The sequence below is a fragment of the Rattus norvegicus genome, chromosome 6 (assembly GCF_036323735.1).
Source record: "Rattus norvegicus strain BN/NHsdMcwi chromosome 6, GRCr8, whole genome shotgun sequence".
NCBI classification, from domain to species: Eukaryota; Metazoa; Chordata; class Mammalia; order Rodentia; family Muridae; genus Rattus; species Rattus norvegicus.
The window spans coordinates 28737102-28762499 of NC_086024.1; the positions used below are offsets into that span (position 1 = coordinate 28737102).

The following is a 25398-nucleotide window of genomic DNA, read 5'->3' on the forward strand; positions in this document are numbered from 1 at the left end:
AGAGATGGCTGGGGAGAGTCAGAGCCCCACCCTCACCTTCTAAGTGGCATCTAACCAGATGTTCATCAGAACTACTTCGACTAAGCATGTTTGCTTTTAAATAAGCTTGGAAGGTTAGTTGTGTCTGTAAAGAAATGCAAACTACGTGTTAAATCTTATCCAGACCTTACCTCCTAGTCTCACAGCCCTTCGGTTTAGCTGCTACCATTCCAGTTAGACAAAGAAGAAAGGAAAGACTAAGAAAGCCTACAGAACCAATGTCTCAGTTATTTGATGGCAGAAGTAGTATTTAAACTCAAAGCCACAATAGAAATATCTGGGGTCCTGCACTTATAGAACATTCTAGATTTCCATGATTATCTGCTAGCAGCTCACAGTAGGCTAGGAACTGGGCCAGGTCCATTTATTTATTTTAGATTAGAACAAGCAGTTTCTCATACAGGGCATTCTGTGGTTACGAGCCATAGCTGCCCCATTCCTGCCATGAATGTCTCCAGAATGGTGTGCCACTGATGTGTCCAGAATGTTGAGCTTGCCTTTTGCTAAGTACCTCTAAGTACATTTAACCACATATGGTTTTACTGTAATCATGGAGTATAGGACTGATCTTCTTTTCAGCTGAGGAAACCGAGGCTCAGACATGTTAAGTAACCTGCTAAAGTTCACAAAGCTAATAGGACAGGCCTAGGATTTGGGCCCAGATATATCTGACCCTTCCTTCTAAGGGGTGGGGGTGGTCACAGATGAAGAGTGGGTGTGATCTGCCCTTCTCAAGGTAGCTACTAGACCAGTCTGGAAGCATAGTTCCACCATCTACAGTGTGACGTAGAAAAGCCACTTAACCTCTCTGAGCTTTGATGGCTCATCTATAAAACGTAATAGTTGTTATAGTTATTGTTACACACAGTTACAGCTACTGTTACCCAGTTTTGTGTTGGTTAGTGTGACTGTGAAGTTAATGCATAGAGCAGTACCTGACTGATACTGATGTGTGTTAGCTGTTATCACCTGCTTTTCTCAAAGACCTTCCTTAGCCTGGTGTCTTAGGGTTTCCTTGCTGAGAGCAGACACCATGACCGAAGCAACTCTTTAAAGGACAACATTTAATTTGGGCTGGCTTACAGGTTCAGAGGTTCAGTCCATCATCATCAAGGTCAAAACATGGCAATGTGCAGGCAGACCTGGGGGGACTGGAGCAGCTGAGAGTTCTGCATCTTCATCCAAAGGCAGACAAGACTAACTCCCAGACAGCTAGGAGGAAGGTCTCCAAGCCCACTCTCACAGTGACACACTTCCTCCAACAAGGACACACCTACTTAAACAAGAGTACACCTCCTAATAGTGCCACTCCCTGGGCCAAGCATACTCAAACTACCCACACCTAGTGATTCTCAACCAGAGGATTGAACGCCCTTAGGGGGTCAAATGAGCTTTCACAGGGGTCACCTAAGATCATTGGAAAACACAGATATTTTCATTATGATTCATAACATTAGCCAAATTATAGTTCTGAAGCAACAAAAATAATTGTATGTTTGGGGGCCGCCACTACATGAGGAACTGCATTAAATGGTTACAGCACTTTGAAGGTTGACAGCCATGCTTGCCAGCAATTCATTATCATGTCTCTTCATTCTTTGTACCACTGTGGGGGAAATGTATGCAGTATCCTGGAAAGAGGTCAAAAGGGAGCAGCTCGGATAGTTCCAAACTATTATCACAGCCTTTCTTATTTTAAGGTTCTTTCTGCCATGGACTTAGAACTTAACCCACCAAATTTCTATTAGTTGCAGACACAGACAGAAGGAGCATTTCTGTGATGCTTTCTGCAGGCTTGGAGTGTGGAGGGATATTGGCTATGCAGTCACAGATTAAAGGGCGCCACAAAGAGAAGATGCTGGTTTGTATGAGAGGCTTGGAACAGGCAAGTGTGTCAACTGTGGACTTCACCACTGGGTCTTGGCTGCAAGTGACAGGTGCTACAGTGGAACACCATTGTACAGAGGCAGGGCCCCCCTCATCTTTTAAAAATATATGCATAATCTTGTAAATTCTAGGAAGTTTATTTTATGCCCCCCCATCTTGATAATGAGTACAGTAAACTCTCTTGGAGAGACATTGTCCCCTTGTTGTGGGTAAAACAAGAATATGTATTCAGCCTTGATCCCTGGCAGTGTTATTTCTCTAACTCCCTTTTCTTCCTCCACCTCCACCCACTTCCTTATCCCTCTTAAGATTCTGTCTGTAGAGCACAGGGATAAGAGCTTGTCACTTCTGCTGCACCATTTGTGAGAACTCCATGGTTATATGGAAATGGATGATTGGCGTCTTTGCCTAAATATAAGAAAGGGCAACTTGACAGGAGGAGCCAGGGAGTGTGTAAGAGACATCTGTGTATCTCCCATGATGTCTGGCACAGGCTAGCCCTTAGTAGGCCATTAAATACTGGCTGGGTTCTAACCTGGCAGGGGAGATACTGTGATGGAGAAGTGTTTTTTTCCAAAGCAAGGCTCATACTTGGCCCTTCCGGAGTGCAGGCCTCTTCAAGTTTTTTTCCAGTAGTGGTAGTGATGAGCTGTGTATATGATTTCCACTGTGAAATAGAAGCAATTTTAAAATGTTTTAATAACTGTCTGAAAGAAGGTATGAATGTTCAGTACTTGTTCAAAATCATCTGTATTCAGCAGGTTCTCTCTCACCTCCTCTGTGGTGTTTCCAAGATACAAACTTTATTGAGCAATGATGTTGCCCATGGAGTTTCAGTGCAGATCATTGTACCCTACACATTAGTATTTCACTGAAAGGCTCCATTCTAGGCAGTGCATGGAGAAGAAGGACAAGGCCAGCCAGCTCTCTGCAGTATGTGTGTGTGCACATGTGGCTGTGACTGCAGCTCCGATGTGCAGCTCAGTCTTCCACATGATGTGAATGGAATGAAGGCAGGTGATGTTATGGGAGGAGGAACATCCTACAATGGAGGTATCTATGAAATACCTCCGAGTGGAGTTCTCCCGACTGATGCTTTCCCCCCTATTCTTATGGCACCATCAGCATGCCCATGACAGGGATAAGTTGAGGCCTCTTCATATTTCACAGTGCTGCCTGTTTCTGGAGCCAAGTTCTATTGTGATAGATACATTGACATGGACTTGGAGAGGCAGCTGAAGTAGGACCTGGAGATCCATCATTTAATCACAGGAAGATAAATGGAAAACATAAATAAAATACATATTTTGAGGGTGAGTGGTACACAAAAGCAATTGGTACTAGCCTCATGTGCCCCATCCCCCACCAGCTCAAGAACTGTGTACATGTCTTAGCAGCCCAACTTAAAAGTATAGTGTCAGCAGCTAGATATTAACAATGGTGGGACCACATTGCACCACAGAATTGACAAGTCTACCATTCAGAGCCAGCCTACTCTGGATTTTGCCCTACCTTCCAAATGTGGGTCCTGAGGGCTTGCCAGCATTCTCACCTCCAGCCTGTAGGCTGACAGCTTATGTGCTTTGCTTTGTTATATATCATGGCGACAGGTAGAGCATAGTGACCTAAATGAAAGAGATCTGGATGAGTGTATACTGGACTAAGACCACATAGAGGCCTCAGCAGCATTCTGAGTCTCACGCCCTCTCTATACAGGCACTTGCTTCTCTCCCAGGAAGCACCCAGTAAGTACGAGGAAGCATGAAGGATTTGATTTACTGCCTTCTAGAAACAGGGATTTACGGTGTCATCTTTCATATTTGCCTGTGTATTTTAGCCCTCCACTCTTCCTTATCCTTGTCTTTTCTTCATTTTCCCCAGGCTTTTACTCTGTTTATGGTATAAGATTACTCCATTAGCATCACAGAGTCAAGGGACATTTGGAGAGGGACTTAGACATCATCTAGTACCCTGGAAGGTATATTGATTTTATTTCAGGTGCCAGAGTCAGCCCACTAAAACAGGCTGTCCTGTGCTATGAATCTGCATCTGTATCTGAGCTTTGTGGGAATAAGAGAGAGGTTTTATTATTTATTATGTCTGCCAAGGGCATAGGCTTCAGGAGTAAGAGCTGACTCTATATTCTGTGTACTTTCCATGACCTGGAATTCAGTCTTCCTTATTGTGTTGGTAAGAATACTGAGAGTCTGAAGGATTCTACAACTTCTCAAGAGTCCTATACTTTGTAAGTAGCTCAGCTGGAATTCAAATGCAATCTGACCACAGTGCCTTTCCCTAGACTTCATCTCTGCAGCATGTTGTTCAGCCCTGAAGAAAAAGGAAGGAGAGAAGCGCCAATATCATGGACTGTAGAAAGTACCAGATCCAGGAATGAGGATGCAGAGAGAGTAGAGATGCTTTGACTCAAAGTACTCTCCTCGTCTTAGCCAGATGTGCTTGCTGCCATGATGCTTTTGTGCCTTGGACTTCTCCTCCTTGGTATGAAATCCGTGTTTGCTAGGTGAACAGGATCCTTCTGATACGAAGCAAAGTTACGCCTCAAAGTTTATCACAACCTGCTCAAGAATCACGTGCTCCAGAGCTTGAATACTCTGGTGTAATTATCAGGACCGGGGAGCTCTCTGCAGTGGGGAACTATTAAATTTGGACTACTCCTTTTCTCCTGAGTAATAAATCAACCTCATGTGACCCAATGTAGATGCCATTTTAAAATATATCTCTAGTTGGTAATCTTCTGTATATGGGAAGGATTTTGACCCCTTCCTACTAATGTCCAAAGAAGGAACCAAAGTGTGCTTTCTTTATCCCTTTCCTTCCTTCCTGACAGTCATACCTTCCTTTTAATTCAGGGACATGACCCTGACTCCCAGGATGTGTCAGATAGACCCAGGAGATATAAAGGATCTGTATAATCATTGTATGCATGTGGTAAATCTCCTCAAACCTCTTCACTGTAGATCATGATGCAGTCACCTTGAGCTGCCATGGAAAATACCACAGGTAGAGCGCCTTAAACAACAGAAATGCATTTTCTCATGATGGTGGAATCTCCGTGTTCATCATCCATACCACCAGAGTGGTCTCTGGTGCGGTCCTCCTGTTTGTAGATGGTCACTCTTATAGTGTGTCCTCACTCGGGAGATAGGACATGAGTGGAGGAGAGAGAGAAGTAGATGAAAGGAAGAGATAGAGAAAGATAGAGATAGAGAGAGAGAGAGTCTTTATCTTCTTATGTCCAAAGTCATAACCTCATTTCATCATATGCATCTTCTCTAAATATAGACGCAATGAGGGGTAGGGCTTGTACCTACAAATTTGGAAAACCATTGAGTCCACAGTAGCTGTAATGCAAGGCTCAGAATGTAGTCAGGGTAGGCAATGCAATTGCAGTAGTGTTAGTATGGGAATCTGGCCTTCAGATAGATCAGGAAATTAACTAAGGTTATCAGGATGCTGAGGGCTAAAGCTGGAGGAAAACTGGAGGAAGCATCTGCTGCTTCTTCTCTGCAAAACCCCAGCTCAAGTCCAACCAAAATAAAACAAAGTCAAGCCCCCTCCAAAAGGCCTTTTCACTGCCTTGATAATAATGGGCAAGATGGCTTCATGGCCACTGATTTTTAAGATACTTCAAAAGTGGGGGGGAATAAAAGCAAGTTACTCCTATAATCTGACTCAACAGTACACTTTTGGCCACCAAGAAGTATTTAGAGTTGGGTTCCTATCAACAGCCCATCAGTTCTTCAGTTGACACCACCTGCATGCTCTTTAATTCAGTTCTGTTCTCACACTGTCTGCTAGGAAACAGTAGATAGTGTGCTTAAACTCACAGAACCATCCCAAGTGACACACCTGTCTCAAACAGTAGATTATCATTGGCACTTCTGACCAAATGGCTATACGTCAGTGTTCCCAGGGCTCTCTCATTGGGTTTAACTCATGTTCTTGAGTGTCTTATGGGATTCAGAGACACATAATATTTATATCGGCTGTTTATTATAAGGATATTTCAAAGGACACTGGTGAAAAAATGTGAAGATGAGGTGAGGAATTTCATGCTTGACTGAGCTACATTCTAGAAACCTCCCAGGCACTCTCTGGGCTTTTAGAGTTTTTATAGTGGCTTTATTACTCAGACATGACTGATTAAATCATCGGCCATTGATGGCTGATTCAACACCAGTCCCGGAAGAGCTTAACAAGCCCTTGGATTTCCTATCCCTGACTTACTCATTACAGCTCAATGCAATGAGCAGAGGGCCCCAGCCCTCTAATCATGTCTTGATCTTTCTGTGACAAGCCTCATCTCAAAGCCTCCTAGGAGCTGCCAGCTCAAGTAACTCATTGATATCCAAAATATACTTAATACTTTGAAGATTCCAAAGATTTAGGAGTTTATCCCAAGAAACAGGATGAAGACCACATATATACTTCACAGTATCAAAGCCGTCTCAAATGTCCTTCTATGAAGGAGAATATTTTCCACTATCAATAATATCATGATTCTTCTTGTTAAATGCTATATTGTTCCTGGTATGTGTCTTGAATAGTTAGCTATTACAAATAGCCATTCTTACGACAAAACTGGCTAGAAATTGGGGTTCCCATTGCTCTCTATCTGGATTTGATGTGTATGTTTGACTAGCTCATAGAATTAACTTTTTTGGTTAGTATATACAATAATGTGTCTCGTTATGGTATTTTCAAACATAGATGTCATGACACTTTGCTCATGGTCATCCCCCAGTCCATTCAATCATTCTTGCTGTGGTTCTGTTAGATCTCATCTTCTACTTCCATAAGTAGATCTCCTTTTGCCTGTATCTATGCACATATTTGTACATAAATTTTATTATTATTATTATTATTATTATTATTATTATTATTATTATTATTTCTAATAATATGCAGGTGTGTGTATCTCTGTGAGGATGTGCATATAAATGGAGATCTTGTAGAGGCCAAAAGAGATATCGGGTCCCCTGGGGTTACATGTGGCTGTGAGTTGCCTCATGTGAGTGCTGGGAACTGGGTTTCAATCTTCCTCAATAATGTCCATGTTCTTAACTGTGGAAGCACCTCCAGTCCTGTGTATATGTGTGCATATATAAAGCTAACCTCTATATGAAAGAAAATAGAATGTTTTTACATTCTTATCTCTTCATTATTCTTTTGTATCCCTTTAAGCCCCAACCACTGTTACCCTAAATAAAAATTCATACCAAATACTACCATATTGATAAAATCAGTATTCTTTGTATTTTAAAGTCTTTCTATATATTCATCAGACTCCTTTGTGGTAAATAAATTGGGTTAGGAAATCCATGAGTTGTAGAGTTCTTCATCTCTACAACCCAGGGAGGTTCTAAAACCATGGATGAGTGAATAGATCATAAAATCTAAACTGGTTATAGACGAGATCGATCCGTTTCCTGTGAGTGGAGCCTGTCCAGCAGGTGCACTGGTATTCTCTTCACACACCAGCCGGCCAAGGTCAGTTGCTGCATGCAGTCTCCTGACTTTGAATATGTTCGTGGGAATTTGGATTCTGGGCAGAGCAGATGGCACTACTAGGTCCTTATCAATCCTATCCATATATTATATCTGAAGATAGGAAGTGGACGCCATTGGGGACTTCTGATACTTTTCTAAATGCTCTGAGCCTCAGCCCCAGTAGAAGGGGCTGCTAGAAACCAACAGGACAATCAAACACATCAAGAAGCAGCCCAATGCTGCAGTCCTACCTAGTCATCATGGAGAGAAGCAGACCATAAACATAGCTGGGCCAAATTGTAGTTCACATCTAGCCTGCCATCTAGTCCTTCATTCTTTGACGTTCTCTCTTATCCCAAAGAGATTTTTAAATGACTTGCAATTGCCAAAACCTCTTAACTGATTTCTAACTCAGTTGCTAACAAACAAACAAACAAACAAACAAACAAAAAACCCAAAACAACAACAACAAACCCACAATTCCTGCCTTAAAGGAAATAAGATAGTTTATTATGGAAATGAATAAGAATGGCCTTGGTCTAGGAACAGATTCAGATAACCCTAAATACTATATCCCAATATGGTAATGATTTTATGACGTTTTCCTAATAGCAGAACTAAAAAAGCTATCAATCTAGACATTACATTAGAGCTGTTGGTAGAAACTCCAGGCAGCTAGGTTAGAGAAAAGCAGAAAATAGCACCTTAGGCCTCAAATGTCATTTGATGTCACTCTGAGCTTCTGGGTTAGTGGAAGCCGAGCTCTGTGTGTATCCTAAGATGATTTCTTGAACAGTCTCAAGAATGGTAGGTCGCACATAGAGCTGGGAAATAAATGACTACTTATAGACATAAGTTTGGCTTCCAATCTGTAACATTTTAGATCTTTACAATTAGTCAATCTGCATGCCTCGTAGAATGTTTGACACAAGTGTGCCTGCTTTTTTATTTGTTTGCTTGTTTTGTTTTCTGGAAAATGCATTTCCCACAGCCAACATGCAGGTCTGTTTGGAAAATTAAACAAAATAATACATGGACAATTTAAAGCCAGCATTTGCCACATAGTAACCTCCCAATAATCAATATGCATGATTTTGAGATGGAAATGTAACTGTGTGATAGGTCTGTGATTACAGACTTGAGGTAAAAAATGCCCCTCACTTGCATTCTTGCTTAAAATGGATGCGCTCTTGGCTAAAGTCGAGCTTCTGTGGAAAGTTTACAGTTCCCCGGTGCCATCAATAAGGGATTCACTATTTCATTGGTTTGGCACAGCAATCCCTGGAAAGGCATTAGGATTTGGGAACAGCAGGTGATTATGGATGGGGCTAAATTATTTACTTCATCAGAGTGTCTCTGGACTTTATCATGCAGCCCTGTCACAGGAAGTTGTACATAAAGATGAATAATGGTCCCTTTAACTCAGGGAGCCGAAAGGTCACTGGGGCCGTGGCAGACACATGAAGTTGTGTTTGCTACATCCATCAAGAAGCAATTGTGTGGGGATGTGATGCACGGCAGACAGTGTGAGGGCGGACTTCCGCTGATTGTTTTGTATTCTGGTCAGGCTGGGTGTCCTGTAGCAGAGCAGTGACCAAGCTGCCAGCGGCAGGCATCTTGTACTTAACTTTGCAACTACTTCATCCTACGGAGGGGCGTTCCAGCAGAGGGGTTTGGAGAATTAAGTTGAGAGTGGTCAGTTGATGCACAAGTTCATGATTCTTGACTTAAGAAGGAGACACTTGGAGCTGGGGAGATGGCTCAGGAGAAGAAACATTTGCCACATAAGTGTAAGGACCTGTGCTTGGGTTCCCAGGACTCACATAAATGCCAGGTGGACAGGGTTCCTACATGTGATCTAAGCATACTTGGAAAGCTGAGACAGGAGATCCCCAGAACAAGTTAAGTAGCCAGCCTAACCAAATCAAGGAATTCTGGATCCAAATGAGAATGTCTTGTCTCACAAAATAAAGTGGACACTGAAGAAGAGGCTTATCAGCCTGCGATCGCCACCCAAACGCCCACACATAGCACATGTATGTGCTTACACACACACACACACACACACACACACACACACACACACTAAAATAAAGTAAGGAGAGACTGACTTCTCATGAGACCCCTGAGATTCCTGTGGCTAAGCCCAACTTCTTTGGGACACAGGTCTATAATTCTAGCTTCTTGGGAGGCTGACAGGAGCAACACCTTCAGAGTAGGCTGCAGAGCAGAGAGAGAGAGAGAGACAATGAAGACTAAGACCTTATGCCTTGTGTCAAAATAGAAACATAGTTTACAGGGGCCGTGTATGCAGCTCAAGGTAGAGCACTTGCCTAGAATGCATAAGTCCCTGGTGAGACCCTGAGTCCAGCACCTAATACCATAAATGGATGGTTGTGGGTGGACAGACAGACAGATAGATGGATGATAAATAGAAAAAAAAATAGCCATGCAACTTTCACAGTGTCAGCTTTTTGTTCATTTTGTTTTCTTTTGCCTAGATAATTCCTCTTCAAAGGCAGGGGATATCACTGTGGAGAATGGATTTCCTGCTCTGGGCCCTTTACCTGTTCTCCAAACTCCAGTCTTGTTTATGGATACCTGCATCTCGGTGCTAGTCAGACTCAGCAAATGTGTTTTGTTTTGTTTTTTTTCAAATGATTCAATGCCAAGGGGTGTTGAAGATTTGGTGGCATTGGTTGAAGCTTTCTGCTTACTGGAACAAAAAAGGACTCAAAGATGATGGAGAGAGGAAAATTTCCTCCCTCTATGATTTAAGGGCATCCAATAATCCTTTCTTATATTGCATAAAGGATGTCTTGGACCATCTGAAAGGAGATGTCATACCATCATATAGAGTCTATACTTGAGGGGAAACTCAGTTCCCTTCCACCTCCAACTTCTTATTCCCTCCATCTATTATTCCTAGTGATCACTTGATTGATCACTTAGACCTCCCCTCAATACCAGGGATCAAACTCAGAGCCTCATGCGTGCTAGGCAAGGTCTCTTCCACTGAGTTCTTTCCCACTGAGCTGAACTCTCAGCCTCCCATTTCCACCTCTTGCTTACTGGCCTGAGAGAAACTGGTGGTCATTAGAGCTGCCCATCCACTACTTTACACTCTGCAGAACCTCCAGGTACTGATTCAGAAGCATTGACATTTCACTCAGAAAATTACTGGAGCCTGGAAGCGAGCCAAGGAAGTAACCCCTGAGACTCCCTCTGCCCAACCCTGCTAGCATGGGTTGGGCCCTGGAGAGCATTGCCCTCCCCAGCGGAAGGAAGCCTCTGCCTCCCCCTCTTCCTGAGGGCTGACACCATTCCAATGAGTAATGTTTTGAGACAGATGCAAAATCAATGGCACAAGGCTCACGCCGCTCTGGTTATCTTCTATTCTTTATCATTCAAGCTCCCCTGGCTTCCCCGGATGAGAGTCTGGGGAGAGATTCATCTTCTCCCTTGTTTCTTATTAGCACACTGGTGTAGCCACAGGGACAAGAATGACAGATATTTCTAGACTGTCATGGGGGAGATAGAAACAAAAACTAGCTCTTTGAAGTACCTGACAACTTTTTGGAAAGACCCAAAGCGCTGTTTGTGGATTTAAAAAAAAATAAAGTTTTAATTGTCATCTTCAATCTGCCTAGATTGTAATCCTTGCTGAAGATCGCTCCCAAGTGTAGCTTAAAAGTACTTTGAATGGTTGATGCCTGGGATCTCTAATGAAAGAGAGAAGAGTGTGTGCGCATGTGTGCATTTGTTCTCCCTGGAAACCCTCTAACACAGACCAGTGGTCTCTTCACCAAGACTCCTGCTCATTCTCCCTCCCAATTCCTAACATTTGTTGCTCCAGGTTTTCCCATCTGCCCTAGAACTTGTGTTCTTTCTGGATCAACTCCCTGAAAGCTGAGATTACAGATGTGTCCCACAATGCCTACATAAAAGTCCTTTTTTATGTTTCCTGTGTCCTGGTGACTCAGAAACAGTCCTATCCGTGTTCAGATATTCTTTATGCAGTGAAGATAGCTTCTGTGAATCAGCCATGACCCTGCCTGACATTGGTTTTTGATATTCTTATTACTTTTGGGTGCTGTATGCATTCACACGAGTTTGTGTATGTGCAAATATATGAGGAATGCTCGCACATGTGTGCAGTGTGTATATTCGTGGAGGCCAGAGAGAGATGCTAGGTATTCCCCCCATTTTCCTACCACCTTCTTTTGAGACATCGTTTTTTTTTTTATATTGAACTTGGGGCACACCCATTGGCTAAACTGCTAGTTGACCAGCGAGCTCTAAGGACTCACTCATTTCCCAAGACTGGAGTTAATAGTATGAAGCATTACTCCTTGTTTTTGTGTAGGTGCTGGGATTGGACGCCTGTCCTCATGCTTGCCTGGGAATCACTCTTTCTAGTGAGCCATGCCTCCCACCTTTATTGTGTCATCAGTTCTTTAGTATTCTCCTGAGTGACTTTAAGTCTTCCCTTCTTCTTTTTTTACTGTCAGATTTGGCACTCAGGAAATATCTGCAATGTACAAGTGGGAAATTGGGCCAGGATAAGCCACAGAAAGGAGAGTTTCAGTTGAACAACAATAAATGAATGCTCCAAATTATCAACTACCACATCGTCTTCACTAAAATTGTGTTTGCCTATGTAGCCTTATAGCTCCCTACTTGCACATTCCAATCGTAGGTTTTACTACTTGTAACTTCAACTCCTACTTTTAATGATGGTTCTTAAATGTTTTAACCTCTCTTCTAGCCCACAACCCACCAGAGGTAGTAGAAACAAAAGGATGCAGGGGAAGTGGACCTGTTAAGAAATGCTTCTTTGGAGTAAATCCCATCTGGATTGTCAGGAACTCAGCAGTTTAGTTCACAGGTCAGCAGTAGCAGCTTGATCTGCTCACAAACACTTTGAGGGTATACCAGCAGTCCAGTTTGGTAGTGTCAGGATAGCAGCAGTGGTGGCACAACCTAGCAGAAACAGCCAGGCCTGAGCCAGATTGGCATGAGCCAACAGGAAGGACAAGGGCCAACAGGAACACCAGGAGAAGTTCTCAGCTGTGCCTCTCTCACTGAAGCAAAGATCAGCAAAGACTCAAGACCAACAAGCATTGTACAGCAAGCTCTACAGGCAAGCCCAACCAAGCCTCTGCCACTGTCCATTGAGTCCTATTTATACTCCCTCCAAGCACCACGTGTCCTCTATGGGTCTTGCCTCACTATCTATCTTGCCTACTAGCATGTGAGTCTGTCTCAGTTGACATCACTCTGTCAAACAGTTGAGTCCACAGAAGCAACAAGAAGCTGTGGTATACCACTAGAATTTTTTCTTTTTAGTGTGTTTCTCTCTATGGAGTCCTGACAAATGGAGCTCAGCTATGCAATGTAAGGTAGAACAATACATGTGTGTTGTTAGCAAAGAATCATTCATCGATGCATCTTTTCTTGTGGTTGCTTTAGCAGAATATCCTCTCTGCTGTGTCTGCTTCATCAAAATGTTCCTTCACGTGTTTGCCCCAACAAAACACTATCCAACACAACTGACTTTCCAAAGAACTCTTAAGTTTCCACTTTAACTACTACCATTCATTTTGTTGGAGATGTCCCCAACTTAGCACTTCATATCTTTTCTAAGCTATCTCTTCTTTCCTACCTCTCTTATCAAATAAAACACCATTAGTCTTTTTTCTCCGAATGCTATTATGTAGAGTGTCTCACATGAGGACCTGGCTTTAAATTCCAGCACCTATGTAAGTAAGTAAGTGTGTGTGTGTGTGTGTGTGTGTGTGTGTGTGTGTGTTTTACACTAGTAGACACCTGTAACCCTAGCACTGGTGTGCGGAGGCAGGTGGATTCCTAGAGTTTGCTGGCCTGTCACTGTAGCCAAATTGGCTAGCTCCAGGTTCAGTGAAAGACTATCTCAAAAAACAAGGTGAAAGAGGAAAGGGCTCAACTCTCTCCAACCCTTTCTGTACTTCTTTCCAAAGAATTCAGGCCTTTCCATATGGTATCACAGCTAGAAGACCACAAAAGCACACTAATATGCTGGAAGCTTTGTATGAAACATCTGGACACCGTGGGGCCTTTTATTCGTGCCTTCAGCTCCTGTATTATGATTACCATAATCTGAAATCAACCATGATCTGAAAATACACCCCAGGCTATAAGATGGTTAAAGAGGACAGAGGACATATTCATGGAATTTTTATTATCATATACTGTTGTGGTTGTTCTATTTAATTGTTAGATACTGACAATTTCTTATTTGTGCCTAATTTATAAATTAAACTTTAGTGTGAGACATTTTCATGCATTTTAGAAACATGCTCATGCTATAGATGGTCATTCCCTGGATGTCCCTGTTGGATAAGGGAAAGTATTGTGTTTGGACACTTCTGATGGTTACTCACCTTACTCATCTTGGAAGGCTGGGGTTCTGTAGACTTATCTTTACTTTTCTGATAATATGAGTGTGTATGCCCGTGGGAGGGTGTAGTCACACAGGAGCACATGGCCTTATAGTTCCTCATCATTTCACATCCACACAGATATACACTTTGTCCAGGGTCTGAGTTTTCCACAAGTTTGGCTCTGTCGTTTTCAGCTCTCTGTGCATCCCAGAAATATAATGCTCACATTAGGGAGTGAAACAGATGAAGAGGAGGACAGAGAGATGAGAGACTCTGGCAGCCTGATATACATAAACACCAGGAGACAAGGACACAGCAATACTGATAAACGGTGAACCCGAGGGCCTTTGCCTTTTATGTAACACTCCTGTCTGCAGCCCTGGAGGAATGGGGAGAGTTCTGGCTTGTTACTTCAGTCCTCTACAGTGTCTCTGCGAGGGTAGGGAGGTGGTTCTGCTGATATTCTAATTTTGTAGATGATAGTTCTAGAGAATGGACAAGGCAGGCAGGTTTCTCACCATCATAAACCCAACACAGATATTCCTTGGGAAAACTGGATACAGGAGAGCTAGTAGAGGCACAGGCCTCTAGGTAAGTAAGCTGCTCTTAGCAATGACTCATCAGTCTCTGAATTCCACTGCCGTTGCCCTGACTGTGGTCCTGGCCTTGCTTATGTTGCATGGTCATGGAAATTAGCTGCACATGCAGGGAGGGTATGAAAGTTCTTTCTGACCAAATGAAAGCAAGGAGGTATAAGGCTTTCAAGCTAATTCATACCCAACCTCCGGACCTCTCCAGACCTTAAAGATCTACTTAGTCACAAGGGCAAGGTGGATGAAGACCAGGACATCAGGCTGTGCTGATGTCTAGCTACATGAAACCCTAGCTGCCTTGGCTGCCTCTTCTGTGTTTCCAGCTACAGCACATAGTCCCTTTTCCCTTTTACTAGGAAATATATCTTTAAATCCAGTGGTTAGTTCCCAGAGGATGAGATGACTACTAGGAAAAATGTTCTAACCGATGCCTCACAGCTAGGCAGGCGTTTACATTTTGCAATGCAATTATGAGGAGGAAATGGAGAGTTCTTTCCTCCTGTTTTGCCTCTTAGTATTGCCTAATCATCTTGCAAAAACAATTTGACTTGTGGTTTTCACCTAACTTCTATTCTAAGCACATGTATATGATGGTTCTTGGCATATTTAGCTGTTTACGACACTTGTTTGGGGAAACATTCTTTTATTTCTCGGTCTATGTTGCTTTCTTGCCCCCAAATGCCTCCTCGGAGGGACACTCTAGCATGGGACAGTGGAGAACTGTGAGATTTGCCGGGTGCAGACTCATCTTCTCCCCTCTCTGACCTCCAAGCCTGGGATCCCATTATCCATTTCATTCCTCTCTTTAATCTACAATTTCACCTGTAGACAACCGAGACACTGTTTATTCTACATGAGTGAATCATGACCGGGCAGTCAATTTATTTCCCTTAGAAGAATGAGAAGACCATTTCCACATGATAGATCTGATCGGACATCAGCACCTGAATGGATGGAGCTGAAGGTGAGGGCCGTGCCTTGACAGCACAGTGTTGTTTCTCTCCCTAAACACAGGTAGACACGGTTGGGGATTTAGCTCAGTGGTAGAGCGCTTGCCTAGGAAGCGCAAGGCCCTGGGTTCGGTCCCCAGCTCCGAAAAAAAGAACAACAACAACAAAAAAAAAAAAAACACAGGTAGACACGGCGAAGAATCTATAGTCACCTCTCCACGCACTGACGGTGAAGAATAGCCCCAACACAAATACGGAACTGTGCAAACGGACAATTGCTTTTAATGCGGGTCGTTTAATTATTAGAACCACCAGTTGAATTCTGGCAAACAAAGGCTTGCTTGACTATACTCTGCTTTCCAATAATGGCTCATGGGAACTCATTTCTGGCCCATTCCCTGCCCAAATCTAATGCCTAATGAGCTAAGTTGTTCAGAATCTCTTGTTAATGGAGTCCTGGCCACGGCAGGTTTCTTTGGTCTGAATTACGTGGACAATTGCCCAAATTGCCACTCTGTTTTGTTGGCACGGTCACAGTTCACTAAGAGTCTATCTCTCTGAGGCTGCTTTAAAAAAAGATTTGGCATTTAATAAAAGCACTTCCTTACTTGTGTAACAATTCGAGCCATTTAGATAATTAAGACAGAGTTCCTTTGAATGTTCTAACTATGTTTTAAAAGTTCTCTTACCATTCTAAAATCCCATTTAGGTTATTTACACATTTACAGGAAATAAAGGGATAGGGCCGAATCTGGAATGCATGGGGTCAGCAAAGGAGGATGGTTGTAACTGCCTAAAGTGTATTTTGGACATGTTTTTACTTTTTGTCTTGGTCTTTTTTAAAGTTTTCAACATCCACCTCCTTTTCAGCGTTGCTAAAACCATAACTGCAAGCCAACCACATTTGTTTCCAGTTTCGTTTATTTCTGGTTTCCAGTGTATGCACCGGGGAATTGAGTAGTGATCTAAAAATACCGCCAAAGGTAGATGGATAAATGAAAAACCTCAATTAGCTGTCAGCTTGATCATTAGCTTCTGACTTCAGCCTCTCAGTGTCTGTCTCCCCCTCCCTCTCTCTCTGACATGTGTCATGCATAGACTTACTGAATAGAATCACTCCCAAGCTTTCTTCTCCTCTCATCATGAACTTCATTGATCTTAAGTGGCTTACTATTTTCAGAGAGATGTGTGGGTTTCTCATATGACTGAGCAAAACATATTTAATCTTAATTATGTTTGGTAGATTTTATTTTGTTTTGACATTTAAAGCAAGTCAACATTTGAACAGAACCATTTTCTTTGACAGTACAGTTTATCACCTAAAGCTAAAGGTAGGTTTCATTTTGTGACCCTCCCCCTCCCCCTCCCCCTCCCCCTCCCCCTCCTCCCCCTCCTCTCTCTCTTCCCCCCTCCTCCTTCTCCTCCCCAGAGCCATCATGATCATCTGTACCCTTCCATAAAAACCAATGGGTTAGGTTGTTGGCTCCATCATTTATTTCCCAAATTATTTTCCCCTGCATTTGCTCTGCTGTGCCTTGGCTGAAAGAATACTGACACAGAGACAAGTGACCTGGGATCCCACGGCTGACACGTCAATAAATAATTGTGATTTCTCAGCCTCGATTTCCTCAATGCACTATGATGGGTTACAGAATGATGTCTAGGGACTCTTTTTACCTTCAGTGGTCATATAATTCTACTAAATAGAGAGAGTAGTCTTTTCCTGTTAAAAAAGAAAAAAAGAAAACTATATAGGCTAGAAAGGCAAAAAGGGAGGAAAAGAAAGCAAACTCAGGGAGTAGAGGCCAGTATCTGTTGAAGTGTTTATAATGTTGGAGTCTTTAAGGTTGATAGAGCATGACAGCAACAGACACAGTGCCTGGTGTAGACAACAGCTATAGGCTTCAAGCTTTATCTATAATTGTTAGAAGTCAAGGAGAGACCGGAAGTGTTTTTTCAGTGTAGGTAGCAACTAGAACACTTTTCTTTTCCTCCTCCTCCTCCTCCTCCTCCTCCTCCTCCTCCTCCTCCTCCTCCTCCTCCTCCTCCTTCTTCTTCTTCTTCTTCTGTGGATATGTCAACAAAACAGTTTCTGGGATTGAGCAATAGCTGACCAGTCATTGAGCTTCAGAAATGCTATGCATCTTCTTCAAATTAGGTGCAGTGAAGGGGAACTTCAAATTAAGAGAGCAACTGGGTTATTGTTTCCTGTGTTTCTGGATTTCTTTACTTAGTCTTGGGGTAAGACATTTCTCATATCACCTGCTCTAATTATTAAATACAGCTCCCACCATGTTTGATTTCCCCCCTCCCCCACCACAACATGTCAGTCAAGTAGGGAAGGCCTGCCCTTGATCTCCCCTGGGTTGAAGGTTTTACTATTCATATTTGTTAGGCGCATGTTTGAGGAGTGCTTCAGCAACTGTTCCTTCCTAGGGAAGCAAGGCTGTGTGTGCCTTGAGGGTTACTATTGCCATCCATGCCATGGGTAGTTCTCACATCATTTGGATAGAAATGGACAGTGCACATGGATGGTCTTCAAGAGGTCAAATAGAACAAGGCCTGACTGGCTTCGAGGTTCTGATTTGTCACCACACTTTGGAAATGTAAACAGAATAAGCCCAGACTTACTCTAGCTCATAGAATTATCTGGCTGAGGACCTAAGGTCCCCAAGCCAGGACTTGTGGCCGTGCCTTTCTCCCCATGGTTCATTTGTGGGTACACATTTAGGCAAAATATTTGTTTGGTCTCAAACAAAGGAGGCCACTCTTCTGTCTAGTGCATGAAACTCTGAAATCATTTGGGAGATCTTACTATTCTGAAGGACCTCCCTGTTGGCAGCAGTTCCCACTGAAAGCTCGTATGAGCTCTAATCCCCTTGATTTGGGGGAAGAGGGTAGCTGTGAGCAGGAAGTTTGTTGCTGTTGGCCAGTTGATCCTAGCAAGAATCTTGTTTCATAGCAACTTATTCTCTATTCTCCTGTTTTCAGTTCTCTTTAATGTAACCACTCTAGATTACTTTTAAGTACACAAAGTTGTGAACGTTTTAGATCCCTCACCCTATCTTTAGAGGGTTCTGGCAAAGATGAAGATATGTGCTGATGAAATGCAGGTGAAGAGCCACTGAACGAGAGGTCTTTTCTTGATCCAGTGTGTTGGCAGCCTAGTCTACCTTAGCCCCTCCTCCGAGAGGTCACCATTGCTATTTCCCAACCTTGCGTGCCTTTCCCTCCTTCATTCCATTGACTCAGTTTGGGATCTCCACAGTTGGTTCTCCTTTCACTCTGAGATGAGGGGGAAGCACACGGTGGGCTACAGTTATTATTTGGCCTGTGTGTCTCTCCTATTTGGAGGCAAGAGAGTCTTCTCCTTTTCCTCCTCCTCCTCTTCTTCTTCCTCCTCCTCCTCTTCTTCCTCCTCCCCTTCCTTCTACTCCCCCTTCTTTCTTCCTCTTCTTTCTCCTCTTCCCCTTCCTTCCTCCTCCTCCTATTCTTCTTTCTCTTCCTCCTCCTTCTTCCTCCTCCTTCTCCTCCATCACTGCCTCCTCTTCCTCCTCCTCTTTTGAGATAGGGTTTCTCTGTGTAGTCCTGGCTGCCCTGAAACTCACTGTATAGAATAGACTGGCCTCAAACTCAAAGATCCTCCTGCCCCCTGCACTCCCTGCCTCCTACCCCTGTCTCTTGCCCATGACTCCCTAGTGCTGGGATTAAAGGCAAGCACCACCACTGTCTACCTGAATCAACATGTTCTTTAATGCTACTGTAGTGCATAGCACAAAGAAAAATTTGAACATTGTGATTGGTTAGGTGAGTATGTGAGGTACTGACCACTGCCATGATTGATGGAACCATGACTTTTATGGGTCTATTTTTGGAGTTTTGATCACCCAAATATGATTTCTTGATGGAAAAATGATAGTAAACCTTTTTTCTATATTGTAGTTTTTCTATGTTAGGAGTTTTTCATCCATTTTTCTATTACTTTACATTTTTGTCAGTTATCCATTTTATTTTAAAAAGGAAATGTTAAGATTTTAAAGTGGTAAAGGGTCATTCTCCCCAACCTGTCTCTTTCTCATTGTGAACCACCTATGTGACCAATTTGATATCTGACATAATCACAGTTTTGGAGTTTTAAAAGGTCAGCTAGAAATTTCATGGCCAAAAGAGAAGCAGAAGTATTTTGAACAAACTTTAGAAAGGTTCTTTGTTTATTTGTTTGTTTATTTGTTTGTCATTGATGTGGGTTCAGACCTGAGTCGTCATTGGATCTTCTCATATTGATATCTCACAGCATTTCTCCAAAGTGGGTGGAGTTTCTGGGTTTTGGTCTGTTTGCAACAAATGGGGATTGTAAAACATGTTCACTGGAGATGCAGGAAGGCCCAGTGAGTTCCTCAAGCTCTCACTGTGATGGGCACAGGAAGGGACAGCCTAGCTGCTGGATGCATTCAGCGGACACAAGAATGGATAGCTGCCTCATCCTCTACCCTTTTCAATATTTCAGGGAAATTCTCCAGAAATGGGAAAACTTCCTACTTTAGCATGAGCTTTCTGGCCACAGGCCTGTACAGCATGGACAAAAGCATCCCTTCTTATGTGGAGTTTGAAGGGTAGCAGGAGATTATATTAGTTACATTTTTTTTATGTCTGGGATAAAATGCCCTGACACAAATGTGACCTAAAGCAGAATCATGCCCCACTTAATGATAGAGGTATAATTATGTTCACCATTGTATCAATACCTTCTGAGAAAGGTGTTGACTATTATAGTGTCATACTGCAAAAGAATGGAAATCACTCCCTTCTGTTTCTCTTTAATGGGATGTTGACAATTGTCTTATCCCCATGAGTGATTCTTTGGCCAGTGTACTTGGCGATGCCCAAAGAAAGGAGCTGGTGAAGGCATTGATTTGGCAATGTAGTACCCAAACACCTCTACACTTCTGCACAAAGGGAGGTTGTTGCCATGCAGTTAACATAGGGTGACAGTTGAATCCCTCTTAGTCTTGGGCTTCTGAGCCTATTTCCTGATTGTCTAATATAATGATATTAGTGTGTGTGAGGAATCTGGCCAGGACCATATGGTAACACCATTGACTTGCTTCTTTGAAAATACTGGTCATCAGCCTTTCAGCAACAACTCTAAGCTTTAAGTCAGACTTCCTCTATGAAGAGGTAGGTTTTAAGCTTACCACTAGTATCTTCAGTGACTAGTCTTAACCATTCACTTTAGTTTTCCCTGGTCCCTTACATGGTCAGGGCAAACTTTTACTTGGCCTGAGTTCTTGAAGTTGTAAGTATATGAATTAACAGACCTGGTTTTAGTTGTGGTGGCTTGAAACAGAATGAGTCATAGCAGCTTATATATGTGAATGTTTGGACCTCAATTAATAGAACTGTTTGGGAAGGATAGGAGATGTGGCCTTGTTAGAGGAGCTGTGTCACTTGGAAGGTTGGCCTCAAGGGTTCAAAAGCCCATGCCAAGTCACAGTGGTTCCTTCCTACCTTATGCCTGCAGAACAGGATGTAAGCTCTTAGCTATTACTCCAAACCCATGCCTGCCTGCCCGCCCACCCACCTGTCACAATGATCATGAACTAACCTTCTGAAACTATAAATAATGCCCAATTAGTTTCTGCGCAGTAACTAAACCATCGAAGAAAGTGAAGAGCTACTCATAGTTTTCTGTTCTTAAAACAAACAAACAAACAAACAAACAAGACCAACAAATATTTGTTGAGAACTCACCTTGTGCCCAACTATGGGAATGAGTAAGGAAGAATTTCTCATATAAGGAGGGGTAAAATCTACTGGCATCCTTTGACAAATATTTAGTGAACATGGACATTGTTTGTGACCTTTGAACTTTCCTGGCAAATAAGAGTGATATCTTTCTTCATGCTGTAGAATTTACAGTCCAGAAAACAATTGAGACAATTGAAAAGGTAGTAATACTAAAGATGTGCTCTGATGGGGACCAAGAGATACCCTGGAAAGGCATTTCACAGACAGAGCTCTTAAAAACAGGGTCTTAAGCAAAATCAAAGACAAGAAATCAGGGACAAAGATCAGAGGATGGTTTAGAGAGACAACTCGAGGAAGAAAAGAATGTTGAGATATCTATGATCAGGAACTTGGAAGAGGAATGTTTATTTGTGTGTGTGTGTGTGTGTGTGTGTGTGTGTGTGCGCGCGCGTGTGTGTGTGTGTGTGTGTGTGTGTGTAAAATAGCAGGGGCAAGGACAAAGATGTGGGGAACAGAGTGTCCCCAAGAGATACTGCTACCTGGTCTGGTTAAAAATGCACAGGGGTGAGGTTATTTCAGGTAGGTTGGCGAGCAAGCAGCTTTCAAAGGTATTCTTAAGAGCTTTTCAAAAGCGATTCATACCTAAAGATGAGGTATTTTCCGAAGGTGTTGAATTGGGATTATGGACTTTTATATGCTTACTCCTTTTTATCATCTCTTTTTAATTTTAAAAGTTATGTGAAAAAGTGTGTGTGTGAGTGCAAGTGGCTTTAGGAGCCTGGTAAGGGTGCCTGTTCCCTCAAAGCTGGAATTACAGGCAGTCATGAGCTGCTGGAAGGAGGTGATGGGAAGCCAATTCTTTAGGAACAGTGTAGTTTCTAGTTGAGCCAACTCTCCAACCCTTCTGCCTTCTGTTAGACTTTGCATTCCTCCTCCTCCTCCTCATTCTCCCCCTCCTCCTCCCCTTCATAGATTTGTGCATTTCTTTTTATGTGTATACATAATTTTGTTATTGTTATCATCAAGCCATTTGATATAAAGTGTGGAGTGTAGTCTTAAAACAAAATAGGATTTTGCTCATGTTTATTCTCTTACATAAAATACCACACTAAGGTACTCGCCCTCCAGTCAATTATCAAACGTTCTGCCCCACCCCCAGAGTCCCCTTTAAGGAATGTCTTCCCCTACTGTCTTGTCTCTGTCTCCCCCTGAATCTCTGAGCCTGAAGACGAGCGGCTGCTGAATAGCCAGGTTGCTTGGAGAAAAGAAACAAGTTTAAACAACTCCAAAGTTATTCACGGTCTCTGCTGGGTTGAGGCCATCTGTGCTTTTTGCTCACACATAGCTCAGGACCTGAAAGAAAATGTTCTCCGAGGCTCCCGAGAAAATGACATAAAATGAATCCATTCTCCTGTCCGAGATCATAATGAAACTAGAGAAGAGGCACAAAATCAATTCATTCTCATTATAATTTTCTGATTGTCGTCTGCCCCGTTTGTTCGGATGCAGGTCTGAAGGCTCAAATTGGTCTTTGGAATTTTTAAGGAGCCTTTTTAGCCCCTTAATATTGGCTTATCAGTTCCAGTAATTTCACCTCCCAGAGTGAAATTGGCTGCTAACGCTTAGAGGAAATCCGTGCTGTATTTCTTGGTCAGTTCTGCAGCTTGTCACCTACTAGACTATAGTAAATGTGCTTCTGTTGTTAGGGAGACAGCTGCCAGCCTGGATGCTTACCACAGGAGCACTGGTCCTTCCAAGGGCTCTTCCGAGCAGACAGCCTCTGTGAGACATTTACCTATTTTCAACTTGCATAATACCTTAGATTGACTGTTTAGAGAATGTCTTCCCAGTTGGCTGTTAAGATAAAAGAGAGAATGCAGGCTTACAAGTGATACTTTCATTTTTTCCTTCAAGGCTTCATAAAGATTAAGAAGGAAGAGAAAAGGAAGAAAGAAAGATGACTGAGTTTCAAGGCAATTGTCAACTTCATTGCATTTCTCTCATGTTACAAAGTATCCTTGGGATATACTTCTATAAACTTTGTATAAAGGGTTGCTGTGTTAGGGGTCAGGAATATGACCCACTGGGTGAAAAAACATGTGTCCCTCCAGCCCGATAACTGGAGTTCAGTTCTGGAACACACGTGCAGAAAAAGATGAATCTGTAATCCCATATTTTCCACAGAGAAATAGAACTGTCTCCTCCCCACAGATCCTCCTGTGCCCTCGTAATCCTTCTAGGTCAATTAGCCTGAAGCAGGCAACACAGAGGCGAGCGACAAGAGAGACCCTGCCTCAAGCAAGGTAGAAGGCAACTCCTCAACTTTGACCTTTGACCTCCACACGTGCACAACCATATTCTCTCTTCTCTCATGCCTGCCTCATCTACACACATAAAACACGTACGCCGGTCAAGAAAACTTTCTCCTAGTTGTTAAAATAATGCAAATTATTTTTAAAACCATTAAAAGAAAAATTACCTACACTTTTACCAACCAAAGACGATGATTTATGATTTAGTGAGTCTGTGTGTTTTTTTTAAATCACTCTTTACTTCATGAGTTTGAAATAGTGTTGAGTATATATTCTACATAAAAACTTTACAATGACCTTTTCACTTAGTGCTATGTAAACTTTAATAAGCATCTTCGTCAGAGGTTGTCAAGCAGCCTCTAGATGTGTCACGGGTTATCATTTCTCATTCAGGAAGTTATTTTTTTCTTCTTTCCTTTAAGGATTGTGGCCAACTGCTTCCACATGCATAGCAAGTCATTTTCCTAGGATGTCAGAGATTTGAAAAAAAAAGGCTCTCTCAGAACAATTTATATTCCCACTAGTTGTGTAGCAAAGTGCTTATCTCACTGATCATTTGCCAAAACAGAATGTGTGCATGTCTCTGTGTGTGTGTACAAACATATATGTATATATGTATGTGATATATATATTAATTTGATAAGGAGAAATATGCTAACTTATTTTAAAATTGTTATTCTTTGCTTAGTAGTGAGGCTGAACAATTTTCCATGTTTGCTAGCTGTGTGTATATGTATGTAAATTTTCAGTTTATGTCCACATGCACTGTTGACTGCTAGTCTTAGTATTTTCCTAGATTGTATCAGAAGTAACAATCTAGCCTGCCTACACTAGTTCTTATGTTTGCAGTTTGAAAAAATTTATAATATTTTTTACATTTTACATGAGTTACATTTTTTCCTTCCCTTTTAAAAAATCATTCTTACTGATTTTTTTTAATCTTCCAAAACTCTGTTTTTCCTAGAAGCACATCTTACATTTCTACCGAAGTTGATTTTGTATTTCTTAATTTTTTTTCTAATTTTTTTCCATTTGGTTTCATTGTGGACGAGGAGTTCCAGATGAACTTCCAGCAAAATTGTTAACCAAATAATTATTCCATCGATAATTAGTGACTGGTTCTATGTTCCCAATGAAACTGTGAGGCTCCGTATGTTTAATCCTAAATTTCTACGTAGACTTAGATGAGTTGCTGGAGTCCATGCTCTGTGCCCCTGATCTGTTTGGTGTTAGAGGCACTTCTAGGAACCCGAACTTCGTCTACGACCTATGATAAAAAATAACCCCTATCCCCTTCACTTGCTTTGAGGTAAAGTTATTTTTAACTGTCTACTGTGGCGAAGAATGTGAGAATCAGTTAATCCTCTTCATGATTTGATTGGACGGATTAGTGTAAACCGACACAGACACTTAACATCCTTCAGAGACTCAGCTTGTAAGCCTATGTCATAGGCATCCTTCTTATTCCCAAATGCTGCTCTTTGGATCACTTGGTGATTTTCAGTCACCCTGAGTGTTTGGGGACAACTCTAAAATGAAATGAGTCATATTGCTTAGAATGCCAATTAATAATTTAGCACTAATGAGAAGGGGTGTTTGGAAACTAGGTTGGAAAAGCATAAAACATCATTGAATGTAAGTCAACAATGAGCGGACAAATGGACAGACGGATGGATGGATGGGTGATTGTTGCAGATGGATCAGTAAAGCAAGAGATCTGGCCTTCCCAAACACAGTGCTGACTGTAGCTTGGAGATAACGCATATCATGTCTAATCAATCCATATATATTACCCAGAACAAGAAAAATAAATGTTCAATGGGTTACACTAGACACTTTATTTGAACTTTGTCGCATGTTATCTAATAGAAAAATCAAGTAAAAGGAAGGAAGAGACTTGCCTAGAGGTCACAAAGATGGGTACACCCAGATACAA

At 42.2% G+C, this 25398-nt stretch overlaps 1 protein-coding gene and 1 long non-coding RNA gene across 5 annotated transcripts in view; both read left to right on the forward strand.

The window, feature by feature from the left end:
- The window catches only part of LOC108351183 (uncharacterized), a 104630-nt gene extending 93552 nt beyond the window's left edge, over window positions 1-11078 (forward strand). For all 3 annotated transcript variants that reach the window (XR_005486290.2, XR_005486292.2, XR_005486293.2), the window contains one exon: window positions 1788-11078. This is a non-coding gene — a long non-coding RNA (uncharacterized LOC108351183). The remainder of the gene's footprint in view (window positions 1-1787) is intronic.
- Alk (ALK receptor tyrosine kinase) overlaps window positions 1-25398 on the forward strand; it is a 719891-nt gene that overhangs the window by 105671 nt on the left and 588822 nt on the right. The gene's annotated exons all lie outside the window — the stretch shown is intronic.